We start from the raw sequence: 17,479 nt of genomic DNA, 5'->3' as shown, positions 1-17,479 counted from the left end.
ACCCAACCTGAATTCATTATTTTAGTAATAGTCACACTAACATATATCCAGAGATAGTACCACCCTCTGATTCCTACTTCCATGCTAAAATTACCCCACTGCTGTTGGCACCCACTCCCCTGCAATGCAGGCACCTTCCCTTCCCTATCCTCCCAGTCCCCTCTGTCTCCTTCTCCCGCAGGGGTTGCCTAGGAGCTGCCTCTGGGTGCAAGCAGAGGGAGCCACTCACAATCACGGCTGTCCTCCAGGGGCTAGGGAGCTCCAGGGCTGCTCCTGCCTCACTACAGATGAGGGCTTCCATAAGCAGATACATGGGGTACCAGGTTTGGCCAAGGATAGTATGGCCGTGATGGGCAGGTCCCACCCCTTGCAGCACCTGCTCCCAGATTCTGGGGACACCTGGAAGGGTGGGAAACTAGCAGAAGAATCTGGAAGCTTGGCCTATGTGAAGTGGCTAGTATTTGTTTTGGATTCAAATTCAGCCAATTTAGGGGACAGTGATTCGATTCGGTGATTCGAATCATTGTCCCGAATCCATTTGCCCGAATCTGATCTGGAGAGTCAGTTGCTGCTGAATCAGCCTAATCTCCAAATCAGACAGGCCCCATCCCCCACTCACTCTCCCAGCCCTGCCTGGCCCAGCTACTGGCTCTTTGGAAGAAAAAAAAAGCATGCACTCACTGGATGCTGCAGGGGGGCAATCTCTGCTGTCCCCTGTTGCCCCATGCTGCATGGGGGACTCTGCCACAAGCCCCTGCCCCACACCCACTCTTCCCGCCCCACCCCCCTTGGCTGCCCTACCCACCCCAGCTCCCAGCACTTAAAAAAAAAAAGCCCCAACTCACTGGCTCCTGCCAGTGGGGAGACAAACTCGTTTGCCCCCCACTGCCCTGTGCTGCATTAGGGGGGGCTCTGCCATGAGCCCCCAGAAGCTCTGAGGCCACTGCAGCAGGTGGTGAGTGTGGGCTTTTTTTTTTTAAAGAGCTGTGAGCTGGGATGGGCAGGGCAGCTGCAGGGGGGGATGGCTGGGAGAGCAAGTGAGGGTTGGGGGGCTCAAGGTAGAGCTCCCCATGCAGTGTGGGGCAATGGGGGGCAGCAGGAAACACCCCCCACCTATCAGGACCCAGTGAGTAGGGGCTTTTTCTTAAACAACTGGGAGCTGGGGCGGGTGGGGCAGTCATGTGAGGGGGATGGGAGAGCAGGTGGGGGTCAGGGGAGCGCTCAGGAGGCCTTGGGGAGCAGGCAGGGGATGGGGCCTGGCAGGTGTCCCCTTATGGTTCCCTCCCCCTTCCTACAGCCTTCCCGCCCCCACCCCCTACTTACCAGCATGGAGTCCAGGTCCGGCTCCCTGCTGCAGCCGGTGGGGACTGCCTGAATCGCTGAAGCTCTCTAAATTGATTCTGAGAGCTTTGATTCAATTTGGACCTTTTAATTGGTCCCCTGATTCGATTCTGATCTAGAGATTTGGCCACCTAATCAGGCTGAATTTCCTTTGAATCAAATCAGCACCCAAAGCTTCTCACAACCTTACTGAAAGCCTACTGCCACTGCTGTCTCTAGCTGACCAGAGGGTGGGTACCAAGCAATATAAAGCAAACATTGGGCATTTTTATGTGTGTTGGGATGTGCTGGGCATTTTTAACTAGCAAGCTGTGCTAATTAAAACCGCCCGTGCATCATGTGTATCAGCATCACTGCATGTCCCCATGCTGACAAAATGGTGGCAGGGCACTTTGAAATAAAGCTCATTGAACATGTTTTATTTCAAAGTATGCCGCCACCATTTTTTCTGTCCAGAGACACACGGCAATGCTGATGCATGTGATGCAGAAAGCTGCCAGAGTGTGCCCATTTTTGTACTCCAGCAGACTTGATTAATCGAGTATTCTCTGATGCTCTGGATTTCCAGTGCATCAGAGAAGATTCCATGCATGTGTGTAGGAGCCCATTGGTCTGGAGTCCCAAGGGCAAAAGACATCAAGAGACAGACCAAAGACTTTATGGAGATGTGTGTGTATATCTATATCTATATCTATATCTATATCTATATATATAGAGAGAGAGATATATATATAGATCTCTCTCTCTCTCTCTCTCTCTCTCTCTCTATATATATATATATAGAGAGAGAGAGAGAGAGAGAGATCTGTCTATGTATATATAGATATCTATATAAAAAGTAGAACAAACAACCATTAATGTCATGATTGCTGCAGAAGGCCTTGGAAGATGAAAGTCAGGACTGAAAGCGTTCTATTCCAAATGGAACAGAGAGGTAAAACTAACTAATTACATCTGAATTAAATATCAGCAGTATCAGGTGTACTGGAGGGTGTCTCTTTTTGAGTATATTTTTTCTTATCACCATCAAATAAAGTATGACTACTGCCAAGTTCAGACAAGTGTGGTATTAATTTTTAGGACAATATGGAGTTATAATACATGGTGGAAGCTAGGCCTTTTTAGAAATGTAATGAATGGTCAAGGGACTAACCCTCTCCTTTTCCAAGAAACCAGTTCCGGAAAAAAGTTTCCTCCTCTTTTAAAATGAAAAACAGACACAACAAAGACTTAACTGCAAAATAATGGGTTTACTGGCATCATATGCTGTAGGAATTATACATTAGTCAAACAAATCCAAAATTGGCTGTGTTTATTAGGTGGTATCCAAAAGTACTCTTGAAAATTATTGTCCATGTAAAATATAAAACTACTAAACAGTTTATTACTGTCAAATTCACTCAGCATAGACATCCTTGATTTAAATGTAAGTCTCTTCGGGGACATATCTATGGCAAAATAAATATAAGAGATTCATTTTTGACAATCCAAGTAAATCAGCATGGTAGGAACACATTATGAAACTTTCCACTGATCTTTGCTTTCCTATCACCTCATCAGTCTTTACCATGTTGTTATGGCTAAAAGGTTCTTAGGTGAGGAAACTAGATACAACATTATTGCTTTAACTAGATTATAGGGCTTGACCACAGGAAATTCTGCTTTTCTTGTGCTTTATTCACTTTTCTCTGTATGAGTTTGCCATAGGTTTTTGTCAGTTCCTGTTTCCCATCCTTCCATGAATTTTGAATGTGAGGTTGGACTGGAGATTATTTATTATGTTTGATAAGATTACTTTTACATGACCATTTTCATTTCCTTCAAAACTACTACCTTTTAAAAGAGAAGTAACCTGATAGATTATTTATATTGGGCCAATTTTTGTTTTTCACTGAAAATACTATAATAATGGTAGACAAATAGTATTTTGGGTTGATTGCAGGAGTACCGAGATCCTACACACTCACCCTAATCCTTCCTCCCTAGTAGTTTCAACAGCAGATGAGAATTCCAGTTTGAATAAGGACAGGGAAACAGAAAAGTGACCAATTTGGAAAGAGGTCCTATTTCTCTGTGAGACAACAATTCAGATTTGCTAATTATCAGGGTCTACTGGCCTATTATGATTTTCAAGTCTATGAAAATACTTTAGACCTGGTAAAATTGTTTCCCACATGAGAGAAATGACTTGCTATCCCTTGTAACAGATGGTCTGTTAGTCATAGAAAATTAGGGTTGGAAAGGAATTCAGGAGGTCATCTAGTCCAATCCCCAACTAGATTATCCCAGCCAAAGCTTTGTCCAGTCTCATCTTAAAAACCTCCAAGGACAGAGATTCTACCACCTGTCTGGGTAACGTGTTCAAGTGTTTTACTACCCTCCTAGTGAGACAATTCTCCCTAATATCTAACCTAAACTTCCCTTGCTGTGACTTGAGTCCATTCCTTCTTGTTCTGTCATCTGTCACCACTGAGAGTGGTCCAGCTCCAGCCTCTTTGGAACCCCCCATCAGGTAGTTGAAGACTGCTATTAAGTCCCCTCTCAGTCCTCTCTTCTGTAGACTAAATAAGCCCAGTTCCCTCAGCCTGTCCTCAGAAGTCATGTGCCCCAGCCCCCTCACCATTTTTGTTGCCTTCCGCTGAACTCTCCAGTTTGTTCACATCCTTTCTGTAGTGGGGGACCCAAAACTGAACACAGTACTCCACTGGCCTCAACAGTACAGAATAGGGAATACTCACTTCCATGGACCTACTCACAATACACCTACCAATGTAACCCAGTAAGCTGTTAGCCTTCTTGGCAACAAGGGCACTGTGCTGGCTCATATTCAGCTTATTGTCCACTGTAACCCCCAAGTCCTTTTCTGCACAGCTGCTGCCCAACCAGTCAGCCCCCAGCCTGTACTGGTACATGGATTCGTTCGGTCCTAAGTGCAGGACTTTGCACTTGTCCTTGCTGAACCTCATGAGATTTCTTTTGGCCCTATCCTCCAAGTTCTCTAGCTTACTCTGAATCCTAGCCCTACCTTCCAGTGTAACTACTACTACGCCCAGCTTGGTGTCATCTGCAAATTTGCTGAGGGTGCATTCCATCCCATCTTCCAGGTCATTGATAAAGACATTGAACAAAACAGCCCCAAGACCAATACCTGGGGCACTCCACCTGATACTGGCTACCAACTAAGCATAGAGACATTGATGACTACTCTCTGAGTGTGATGCTCCAACCAATTTTCTATCCACCTTACAGTCCATTCATCTAGGCCAGGGGTGGGCAAAATACGGCCCGCAGGCTGGATGTGCCCACCAGGCCATTCTAGCCAGCCTGTGGGACATCTGAAATATTTAGAAAATTAATATTTATTTGCCCCTGGCTGCCTGTCATGCAGCCCTTGATAGCTTGCCAAAACTCAGTAAGCGCCCCCCCCACCCAAAATAATTTCCCACCCCTAATCTATCCCATACTTCTTTAGCTTGCCTCTGAGAATGCTGTGGGAGACTGTATTAAAAGCCTTGCTAAAACCAAGGTATACCACATCCAATGGTCTCCCTGCATCTACAGAGGCAGTCATCTCATCACAATAGGCAACCAGCTTGGTCAGGCATGACTTGCCCTTAGTGAATCCATGCTGACTATTCCTAATCACCTTCTTTTCCTCCAAGTGCTTAGAAATGGACTCCTTGAGGGCCTGCTCCATTATTTTTCCAGGGACTGAGGTGAGGTTTACTGGTCTGTAGTTTCCTAGATCCTCCTTTTTCCCTTTCTTAAATATGAGCATTATGTTTGTCCTTTTCCAGTCATCCAGGACTTCTGATTGCTATGAGTTTTCAATAATGATGGCCAATGGCTCTGAAATCACATCAGCCAACTCTCTCAGCACCCTTGGGTGCATGTCATCCAGCCCCGTGGACTTGTATATGTCCAGCTTTTCTAAATACTCCCTAACCTGTTCTTTCACCACTTTGGCTGCTCACCTCCTCCCCAAACTGTGCTGCCCAGTGCAGTAGTCTGGGAGCTAACCTTGCCTCTAAGGCAAGATTAGGCATTGAGGCAAAAAAGGCATTGAGCACCTCAGCTTTTTCTGTATCCTCTGTCACAAAGTTGCCTTCCCCCATTCAGTAAGGGACTTACACTTTTTCCTGATCCTCCTTTTGCTGTCAACATACTTGTAGACACCCTTCTTGTTACCTTTCACATCCCCTGCTAGTGCATCAGGGCTTCTGTTAAGCCTAGGTAGGAATCACTCAGCAATACTCCCAGCTTCTCAGAGCACAGGCACACACAGCCCACCAGACCCACACTTAGCAAGCCACAGGCACAGGTGGCTCTGGATCACTTATCTTCCCTGGTCAGAATCTGGTGAAGATGATAATGACCATCATAATGCCCTGGGACCAGTGGGGTCCCCCAAGGCTCTGTCCTTGGACCCATATTGTTCAACTTCTTCATTAATGATGTGGACATTGGAGTCAGAAGGAGACTGGCCAATTTCGCTGATGACACCAAACTTTGGGGCAAAGCATCCACACCAGAAGACAGGAGGGCGATCCAGGCTGACCTGGACAGGCTCAGCAAATGGGCAGATGAGAACCTGATGGTGTTTAACACTGAAAAATGCAAGGTTCTCCACCTTGGGAGGAAAAACCTGCAGCATCCTTATAGGCCTGGCAGTGCTATGCTGGCTAGCACTACAGAAGAAAGAGACTTGGGGATCATCATTGAGTACAAGATGAACATAAGCCTGCAATGCGATGCTGCGGATAGTAAAGTGACCAAAATGCTGGCTTGCATCCATAGATGCTTCTCAAGCAAATCCCGGGATGCCATTCTCCCCTTGTACTCAGCCTTGGTGAGGCCGCAGCTGGAGTACTGTGTCCAGTTTTGGGCTCCACAATTCAAAAAGGATGTGGAGAAGCTTGAGAGAGTCCAGAGAAGAGCCGCGTGCATGATCAGAGGTTGGGAAAACAGACCTTACAATGACAGGCTGATAGCCATGGGGTCAGGGGTGATCTGATGACCACCTATAAGTTTATCAAGGGTGACCACCAGTACTTAGGGAAACATTTGTTCACCAGAGCACCCCAAGGGATGATGAAGTCGAATGGTTATAAACTACTGCAAGACCATTTCAGGCTGGACATAAGGAAGAATATCTTTACAGTCCGAGCCCCCAAGGTCTGGAATAGCTTGCCGTAGAGGTGGTCCAAAGCACCTACACTGAACACCTTCAAGGGTAAATTGGATGCTTATCTTGCTGGGACCCTATGACCCCAGCTGACTTCCTGCCCTTTTGGTGGGGGGCTGTACTTGATGATCTTCTGAGGTCCCTTCCAGCCCTAAAGTCTATGAAAGCTGTGAAATCTATGACCATGTAAGTGACACTGGTCACAGCTGCTACTGCAGCCAGATGCCTGGCTTTGGCAGTGATAATGTGTAGCTCTTCTTGGCTACAACATTTGAGCTTTGTGAAGAAGATCCAGCCTGCTGTGGAGGCCTTTCTTTCAAGGGTATAGAACTGCTTGTGCCTCTCTTACAAGCACAAGTTAAAGTACCATTCTGACACATTGTAAAGGATTGAAGGAAAGATTCTTCTTCCCTGCCAGCATCTGCCAAATTTACAACCAGTGCCAACCACCTTTCACCAGAGAGAGTTCTGTCCCCCACCCCCAAATAGCAGAGATACTATTGGCAAAGACACATTTCACTCTGAGGTTGTCATAGATTAGCCATCTTCAAACAAGAAATTTGGTGCCACACTTGAAGAACCATTCCAAAACTATGTGGCACACTTTTACCTTACCTGGGTATGTATTGCCTCAGACCAATGCATTGTAGATGTATTAGTGAACAGATATGCTAGTCAGTTTAAGTCATAACCCACTCACAACTCCTGTCACTCTCCCACACCTTTGCCTGTTCCTCTTTAGGGACCCTATTTGTGCATGTCTGCTGTGGGAAAAGGTCTACAGCAGTAATTTCCTAATTCTCTTCAGCATTGGTGAGGCTTTACTTGGAGTACCATGCCCATTCTGGGCACCACATTTTAAGAAAGATATGGACAAATTAGGGTCCAGTGGAGAGCAACAAAAATTATTAGAGGCCTGAGGAACATAACTTACTCTCCTGCCATAGACTTATTTGCAAACAAGATCAAAAGGAGCTCTAGTGGAGAGCTCAGCTCAGGTCCCTTGTTGGATACATTTATAATAGAGTGATTATGTGTTCCATTTCACTCACTCATTTAACTCCTCAAGTCCTCTACAGTATGTCCCCTAGTAAAACTAGTAGCCCCTACATGGCAAGGCAGTTTAGGTACTTAGGTTTCTTCTCGGTCTTGGGCAGAGATCCCAGAACAGGCACACTACCATTAGTTCCAGACCTGCAAATCCAGAGAAGAAAGTGGATTCTCTACCTGGATCTCTACTTTCTCCATCTTTTAACTTAAATGCTATGTAGTTTCTGGGTCAAGCAAAAATGGTTCATCTATATTAGGGTACTCTCATTCACTGCAGAAAGGTCTAAGAGCATTTACCTAGCAAAGTGGACCAGCTGTTTGCCTGGGTGCCAGGTGAGGAAGATCAACCATATCAGGTCTTTCATACCAGAGATACTAGATTATCTAATAGACCTTTAGAAATCTTATGTTGCTGTGAGTTCAGTTAAGAACCAACTGAGAGCTAGTTCAGCCTTTCATCTGCTAGCTTATACAGCAGAAGGCTGGGCTAACGGAGCTTAGCCCCCACAGACTCATGGCAGCAGTGGCACTGGGTAGGACCACAAAACAGCCTGGGCATAGGCTCTGGGTGGCTGCAGCAAGGGGAGAGGGATGTGCACAAACACAGACACAGACACACAGTTAGAGCCTGCAGCAGCCCAGGCAGTGTGCAGAGCAGCAAGTAAGTCTGTTGTGGGGAAGTGGCATGGGTGGTCAGATTGAAGCCCCCATGGTGAGGGAAGGAGTGGGGCAAATGCAGGGGCAGGGGCTGGGGTGAAAGAGGCCCTGGGGCCAGAATGAGTCATGGGATGCTCAGAGCCTAGGCAGCTCATCCAGGGGCATGGGGCAGGGGGGGTTCCCTTCATTGTATGCATCTTGTGGGAGGCCTGGACGCCACATACTCCCTGGATCTGTGTGCAGAGCAGAGGTGGGCTGCTGTAGGCTGAACTCTGCATCCTGCTACTGCTGCCCTGGAGCAGTGTGATGCCATGTGCCTGCTGCATGTGGGGTGCAGAGTCCATCCCACAGCAGCAGCCCACCTCCACCCTACACACAGATCCAGGGGGCACATGGCCCCCAGGCCTCCCCTGGGGTGCACAGTGGTGGGAGTCCCCCTTCTCCATGCCCTGGATGAACTGCCCAGGCCCAGGACCCCTGAATGAGCAATACTTGGACTTGCCCCCAGCCCTGCATCCCCATTCACTCTGGCCCCTGCTCCTGCCCCTGCCTTTGCCCTACACCCTCCCTCACTGTGGGGGGGGGTCTTGATCTGCCCTCCCATGCCACTTACGCACAACAGACTTACCTGCAGTGGGGGAGGAGGCATGTGTGCATGCATGCACAAGCGCACATGCACTCAGCCTTCCCCAGATATTTTGTCTCTCTGCCTATGTCTGGCTAGTCAGTGATCAGCAGCCTCAGGTTCCTGCCCAGAATCTTTCTCAAATCAGGGACTCAGTTCTATTGTGGGACCTGAACTTGTTTCTCACATTGCTAACTACAGCATGCTCCCTCCTTCATCTTCCCATGAAAACAACCTTTCTGGTGGTGATTACATTAGCAAAGAGGTGGATCCTCTCACATCAATAGAGCCAGCCATTCCACTGGTTCCAGCACATGAGGATGCAGTGCCACCAGCACCTGCACCTACAAGTAGATGCATGGTGGGTTTCACAGGGGGACTGAGGGACCTATCTGTCACCCAGACGCCCTGGCCCATGAGGTCTGCTGCCTGCGTGGAGCTTATGTCCAGGATGTGATGGAAAGGATCCCCAAATTCACCTGACCCTCCAACCACCTTCCCATGCTCCTCATCCATGTGGGCACCAATGACATGGCATGGAGAAGTGCAGGCTGGGTCATGTGTGACTACAGGGCTCTGGGAGCTGGGCTGAAGTGTCTGGGGGCACAGATAGTTTTCTCTTTAATCCTCCCTGTTGCAGAACATGGGCTCCAGAGGAGTAGGTGCATCTTCAAGCTGATTAGAAGACTCCGGTGATGGTGCCATTACAAGGGGTTTGGCTTCCTTGACCATGGTCCACATTTCAGAGAGAGCAGACTGTTGGGAAGGGATGGCCTCCACCTCACCTGGAAAGGGAAGAAGCTCTCCTTGGCCATAATTGCTGAGGGACAGAGATTGCTGGGGGACAGGCAGTCTACTAACCGTTCTAGCCCAGGTCATGTCAGCCACACTACCAATAACTTGGGCAGCCTAAGGGATCCCACTCTGGCGACAGCCTAAGGAAAGGTTCCACTTAACCCCTCAGGGAAGCATTGGGCTTGTCATGGCAGACTCAACTGCCTGTAGAAAACGACCAGGATCTTGGGAAATAAGCATGAAGAACTGGCTCTTCTCCTATGTGATAATGACTATGAACTTGTAGGACTTACAGAGACCTGGTGGGACTCCAGCTATGATTGGTCAGTGACAATAGAGGGTTACACCTTGTATAGGAGAGACCGTGTGGGGAAGAGGGGTGGGGGTTTCATAGTTTCATAGTTAGTAGGGTCAGAAAGGACCTGAGCAGATCATCAAGTCCGACCCCCTGCCATAGCAGGAAAGAGTACTGCAGGCACTACAGTAAACGACCCCAGCAAAGTGATTTTCTAGCCTTGTCTTAAAGACCCCCAGTGTAGAAGCCAGCACCACTTTTCTTGGAAGTTGGTTCCAGATCCTAGCCACCCTAGTCGGGGTGTTGCTCTCTTTTTCAAGGGTCAGCTTGCCTCCCTGCAAATTGAGTTTCCAAACCAAGAAGAATGTCTTGAGACCCTCCGGGTCAAGATATGAGGAAAACATGGGGAGGATGACTTTCTTGTAGGATTCTACTATCGTCCCCCCAACCAAGAGGGTCAAGAAGCCATGAGCTCCCTATGCATGATCTTCATGGAGGACTTCAAGTTCCCTGACATCTCTTGGGATGAGTGCATGGCCAAATCTGACAGGTTGTGTAGCTTTCTCACATGCACTGATGACCTCTACCTAACCCAGGAGGTCTGTGGGCTGACTAGGGGAGAAGCATTGCTTGATCTGGTCCTGGCCAAAGGGGAGGACCTGGTGAGCGATCTGTAGATTGAGGGGAAGCTTGGTGACAGCGACCATGAACCAGTCACCTTCTTAGTTCACTGAAGAGCAGGCAAACTCCTCAGTAAAACAGAAGTCCTTACCTTTGGGAAGGGTGACATCTGCAAACTGAGAGAATTGGTCAGTCAGGCAATCAGAGGCCATACCCTGCCTCCCCACTCGAAAAGGGAGTACATGAGGAATAGTCATTGCTCCACAATATAATCCTTGAAGCACAGGGCAAAGCCATCCCATCTCAAAAGATATGCAGTCAATGGGCAAGGAAGCCCCCATGGCTGAATAAGGAGCTCTTGGACCTCATTAATCTCAAAAGAATAGCCTACATCAGCTGGAAAGCAGGATGCATTACCAAAGAAGATTACTCTGCACTCGCCCGCACCTGCAGAGAGCGATTGATAAAAGCCAAGGTACAAACAGAACTTAGGCTAGCTACGGAAATCAAGGACAACAAAAAGTCCTTCTTCAGATACATGGAAAGTAGAAAAAAGAACAAGGAGAGCATTGGGCCCCTGAGAGATCCAATGCGGCAACTGAAATCAGATGCCCAAGAAAGAGCCAATCTCATAAATGAGTTTTTTGCATCAGTTTTTCACCCTCCCAGGAGGATCACACTGCCAGAAATGGCACAAACCAATTCGGGAGCAGGCGACGGGCCCAAAATCGATGTGGATCAGGTGAGGGAACCCCTTGAGAAACTGTATATTCACAGGTCTGTGGGCCCAGATGGAATGAAGCCGAGGGTCTTGAAAGAGCTGACAGATATCATTGCATCCCCCTTGGCAAGGATATTTGAAAAATTGTGGCACTTGGGCATGATCCCAGATGACAGGAAAAGAGCCAACATGGTCTCTGTCTACAAGAAAGGGAGGAGGATGACCCAGGGAACTATAGACCAATCAGTCTGGAAAAATCCTGGAAAAAATTGTCAAGGGATCCATTAATGCCAGATTAATGGAAGGCAAGCTTCTGAGTGCCAGCCAACATGGCTTGACCAATCTTGCCTGACCAACCTCACCTCCTTCTATGACCAGGTAACACATGCCCTGAACAAGGGAGATGATGTGGACATCATATATCTGGACTTCAAGAAGGACTTTGACCTAGTTCTCCATGATGTCCTCATGGTTAAGCTAGGGAACTGTAGCCTTGATCATCTTATGGTCTGAAGGCTAGACAACTGGCTATGGGGTCAGACCCAAAGAGTACTAGTTGAAAGGAGCAAATCAGTGTAGCACAGGGTTACCAGTGGAGTCCTTCACGGCTCAGTACTCAGGCCAGTACTCTTTAACATTTTCATCAATGATCTGTATTCAAGAGTCAGATGTGAATTGTCGAAGTTCGTGGACGATACCAAATTATTGGGGAGGGTGGTCATACCGCAGGACAGGCTGGGGATACAGGCCAACTTGGATACACTCTCAAGGTCAGCTGACCAAAACCTAATGGCCTTCAATGCAGAAAAGTGCAAGGTGATTGGTTGGAAGAACCCCCAGCATACTTACAGGCTCAGCAGTGCTACGCTCACTAGCACCATGACCAAAAGTGATTTGGGGGTCTTGATAGACCTCAAGATGAATATGAGCCACCAATGTAATGCTGTGGCTGGCAAAGCTACACAAACTCTGGACACATAGCAAGCAAAACCAAAGAAGTCATCCTCCCAATTTACTCGGCCCTTGTGAGACTGCAGCTGGAGTACTGCATCCACTTTAGGAAGGATGTGGAGAAGCTTTATAGAGTCCAGAGGAGAGCCACTCATATGATCCAAGGCCTGGAGGGAAAGCCATACAAGCAGAGGCTGAGGGACTTGGGACTCTTCAGTCTGGAGAAGAGAAGGCTCCGGGGGGACTTGGTGGCAGCCTACAACTATATAAGAGGGGTACATCAGGACCTGGGAGAACACCTGTTCACAAGAGTTCCCCAAGGGATAAGAAGGTCTAACGGCCATAAACTCCAGGAAGGCTGATTTAGACTAGACATAAGAAAACGGTTCTTTACAGTGTGTGTGTCCAGGGTCTGGAACAAACTCCCCCGAGATGGTGCAAGCACCTACTCTGGACTCCTTCAAAAAACAGGTGGATTTATTTCTTGCTGGGGTCACTTGATCCCAGCTGACTTCCCACCTATGGCGGTGGGGAGGAAAGGGAGGGGCTGAACCTGATGATCTCATGAGGTCCCTTCCAGCCCTTAATGTCTATGAAATCTATGAAATCCAAGCCCTCAGGGCAAATCCCTCCATATCATCTTTTTCCCAGACAAGATAACATTGGGGACTTGCTCAAAATTTCTGCCCCCAGTCATTAGAGACTTTGTTTGAGGAAGCAAATTAATTGTCAGGGTTCTTTTCAAAGTCCCATTCCTCATGAACAGAGGCTTCATTGAACTATTTGAACATTGAGAGGTATTGTCTACTACCTTTATGGAACCAAGGTAGAATAAGTATCTCCAGCTTTTTGTTTTGGTGGCTGAGGTATAATGGCACAGCAAAATCAGCTCAAAGGCTAAGTAGATCTCAGACTGTATAAGTATGAAAAGGGACTACTAAGGGACCCATCATATGTGATAAGGACATATTCTACCAGAGCCTAGACATATTCTATAGGAGCTCTGCCTGACATCTACAGGGCATCCAGGTTGCTACATTGATCTAGAGGCAAAGGGAATCAAAACTCATGGCTCAGGTGATATCTTTTATTAGAACAACTAGATATTTGCACCAAAAAAATCCTTTATTTGCAAGCCTTTGGACACAGGCACCCTTCATTAAGCATAGGAGATTGTAAAGATTGTACAAGTTTTGTTCCAAACAGGGGACTTTACCACACCTGCAGCTCTCTTGTGAAATATAAATTTTTATTTCCACCTAGGAGAACTTTTACAATCTTTACAATCTCCCATGCCTGATGAAGGGTGCCTGTGCCCAAAAGCTTACAAATAAAGAATTTTTTTTTGCAAATATCTAGTTGGTTTAATAAAAGGTATCACCTCAGCCTTGAGTTTTGATTCTATTTACAGGGCAGACACTTTGAGTTTCATTCACACTTTTAGAAAGCATCACACCATCCTGGAAGCCTCCAGGGCATATGTTGCAAGTGGCAGAGCAATCCTACAACCATTGTTTGCCTAAAGAGACTCCATATCCAACTCTAGGTATGTGGCCACTGCTTTGGAGTCACTCACAAATGAAATGTGTTCAGTCAAAATAAATGTGTACGCAGAAGTTACTAGTCAGTAATTGGAGTCCTTCAAGTTGTGTTGCCCACATTTAAATCCCTCCCCCTCCCTTTCTCTTGAAGTCAATGTAATACAAGACTCTGTAGTCTAAAGAAAACTTAAATGCAGGAAGTGTGCATTGCCCTTTATCCCTCCCAGTGCAGGGGCAGAAGAAGAAGTTATGGGCAGTGTACACTGTTTACTGCTAAGGGCAAAACCAAAAGTCTCTGATTAAAGCCCAGGGCATGAAAGTGAGAATATGGACAATGCATCTTGAAGAAGTCTAGCTATTGGTAAATAACTCTGTTTGGCAAGCCCTGTGATACTAATCTGATTTTTTCCTTCTGTTTTCAGATAGTTCATTGCACGCAAAAGCTGATTGATGACTTCAAGATTTGGCTTTGTATTTTCAAACTTCTGTCATATACAAATGTAAGTTGCACTATATAGCAAATGGAGAAGCTAGATGCAACACCACTGCTTCTTATGCCCAATTGAATGTAAGGGAAAAAAGGATTAAAATATTTCTCGTAGTATATTTCCTGTGGCCACAGTTCTCAGAATAGAAATTCTTCTTTACTTGTTGTCTTTGTGAACATATGCATGCATGCTCCTTCATTGTGGCAAAGGAAATACAAGACTTTGAGGAAAAGGTGTATAGGGCTGTGCCAAGCTTCAGATGCTGATTCAGTTCAGATGAGATTTGGCCCGATTCGGTGGTCAAATCTCCAAATTCAAATTGAATCAGGGGACCAATTAAAAGGTCTGAATCAATTTGAAGCTGTCTGAATCTTTGGAAAAGATTTGGAGAGCTTTGATGATTTGGACAGTCCCTGGTGGCTGCAGCAGGGAATTGAAGCCAGACTCAGAGCTGGTAAGTAGGGAACTGGAGAAGGGGGAGGGGAGAGGGGATCATGGGGAGACCCCTACTAGGCCCCATCCCCTGCCTGCTCCCCCAGTGCCCCCGACCCCTGCCTGCCCCAGCTCCCAGTTGTTTAAAAAAAAGCCCCCACTCACCGACTGCTGCCCAGTGGGGATCGATTCCTGCTGCCCCCCACTGCCCATGCTGTGTGGGGGGCTCTGCCATGAACCCCAAGACTTCCCTCATTCCCTCAGCCCTCCATGGCTACCTCTCCCGCCCCAGCTCTGGCCCTTTAAGAAAAAAAACTGAGAAAAACCCCAGGACTCACTGCTCCTACAGCAGCCTTGGGGATTCAGGGGGGTTGTGGAAGAACCCCTACATGGTGTGGGGCAGCGAGGGGTAGTGGGGATTGTCCCTGCACTGGGCAGGAGCTGTGATCCTGGGGTTTTGTTTTTTTCTTAAAGGGCCAGAGCTGGGGCAGGTGGTGTAGCCATGGGGTGGGGCTGAGACAGTGGGGAGGGGTTGGGGGACTCATGTAGAGCCCCCCCGCCACAGTGGGGGCCAGTGGGGGCCAGCGGGGATTGCCCCCCTGCCCGGCAGCACCCATGAGTCAGGACTTTTTTTCCCCAGTTGCCAGGATCTGGACCGGGTGGGGAAGCCATTGCCAGGGTGGGAGAGTGGGCGGGGGATGGGCCTGCCCGATTCAGAGAGTTGGCAACAGCCAACTCTCTGAATCAGATTCGGCTGAATTGATTCAGGACAGTGATATGAATCACTGAATTGAATCACTGTCCCCCACATTGGCCAAATCCAAAGCAAATACTAGCTGCCTGCTTCACACAGGCCTAAAGGTAAATATGAAAAATTATTTAAGCCAACTTAGTGCCTAGTCCAGAGACTCTTTGACCTAAATAAATGACTTGGGAGAAGTCATTTCTGCTGCTATTGTATAATTTTATAATTGGGAACTAAACAATAAGCACTTTAAAAATAATTGTAATAGATTTGGAAAGTAAATTACAATTATTTTTTTAAATACCATAAGTATTAGGAAGAAACTTAACGGGATATATTTAGTGTCCTAAAATAATTCAATATAGGTATCTACATATTTTACTCTTTTTAAATAACATCTTTCAATTCATAATTAACAAGTGTGTAAAGAAATATTTTGTTGTTATTCTTAGAGCTAGCAGGGATTGTACATTTTTAACGTAAATATCTTGTTTGAAATTTTAAACAAGCTGACTTGTGCTCTGTTTGCATTTCATAACTACATTAATGAATCTTCATTAATGTAAACAGAAAGTAAATTTTAAGAATAGACAAGGATGTCAATCTGTATAATCATTTGCTGTAAACATTTTACATCATGCTAAAAATCTGCTGAAGTTTTACACTCCTCAAATCAGGCAGCAAAACTAATTCCATACAATTTACAAGATTAACTATAACTAACATAGCAGAAGTTTGATTTTTTAAATTTTGAATAGATAATTCCATCTTATGAATAGATAATAAAATCTTATGAATAGATATTCTTAATGTTTAAATTAATTGACAGTTCTTCAAGTTTCAAGAAACTTTGAAACTTGAAGAAGGATTGTTAATTAATATAAACATTAAAATTATCTATTCATAAGGTCCATATATAGAAGGACTTATCTTCTGATGATCATGGTGCATTATGAATGATTTAATCATAGATTATTTTCTGGGGTTTATAGCATGTTAACTTAGATGTTTTTTCCTTTATTCCTTTCTAACAAGTTCTTAATGAAAAAACAAAGTTTGTGGCTGTCTTCCTGTATAATTTTACTTGTCTGATTTCTTTAGTTGCTAACAGTCTTCTCAACAATCCAAAATAAGGTACATATAACAAAAACATTTTCTCCTACTCTGCCTTATTTGGTAGGGATGAAGTCCCTGGGTATATCCCCAAAGCTCCCTTGTTCTTCATATCTTTCTTTAAAGGTCTTACCTAGGTGCCTATAACAATGGCAATGATAAGGCCACTATTGTGCTGAGACCATTGCTTATCGTGCTGATATCTGTTGCTATAATACCTTTTTGAGCACCCTCATGTTTCTGTATCCATGTGTTGGCAATGGAAGATGGAAAAGTGGCAACGGCAGAAACAGCATGTTGGGGACCAAATCAAGGATCCAGCACCATCAACCCCACACAGAAACACACATCTGAGGTGCAGCAGAGTCCATCAATCCTGGATAGGCCTCATCAGCTATCTTTGGAAACACAGATAAAACAATTATGGAAGACAATCATCGTCAACTGCAAGGTGTTGCCGAAGAAGATTATATAGCAATATTTGGTGTTTGCCAAGCCTCTGATATATTTTCTGTGCTTGAAGGCAAAACAGAGTGTGAATAGCTATGAAAAAGTCATATCAGCATCTCAGTGGTTCATTCATTTTAGATGATGGTTCACATGTTTTATCCTTTAGAAACATAGGTACTGGAATACACTGAGTGCTAGTTTGATTTCACACTGACATATTGATTATTTTTGTTCTGCTTATTTATGTATTTTTAATATCAACAATATGCACAGTCCCCTGAATAATAATAAAGACTATTCTCCAAGGATTTACAACTTAAGGGACACGGGAAGTTGCGACAAACTGGTAAAACCAGAGTTGAGGAAGACTTTTTTCTTTACTGTATGAAACTGTGATATGCTGGCCTCATAAAAATGTAAGGGTTTGAAAAGAACTTTAAGGAGGGGTGATTGTAAATTGGGGTGTTGT

General features: G+C 45.9%; 1 long non-coding RNA gene across 1 annotated transcript in view; it reads left to right on the top strand.

Annotated features, from left to right (window-relative positions):
* LOC149865843 (uncharacterized) overlaps positions 1-14,747 on the top strand; it is a 73,276-nt gene extending 58,529 nt beyond the window's left edge. Inside the window, exon 5 of the long non-coding RNA XR_016441558.1 lies at positions 14,205-14,747. This is a non-coding gene — a long non-coding RNA (uncharacterized LOC149865843). The remainder of the gene's footprint in view (positions 1-14,204) is intronic.
* Positions 14,748-17,479: the final 2,732 nt, after the last annotated feature.

The sequence above is a fragment of the Crocodylus siamensis genome, chromosome 4, assembly GCF_052110815.1.
Source record: "Crocodylus siamensis isolate JL-2025a chromosome 4, ASM5211081v1, whole genome shotgun sequence".
Lineage (NCBI taxonomy): Eukaryota > Metazoa > Chordata > Crocodylia > Crocodylidae > Crocodylus > Crocodylus siamensis.
Note: the sequence above shows the minus strand (reverse complement) of the source record. Positions and strands in the feature narration are given on the sequence as shown.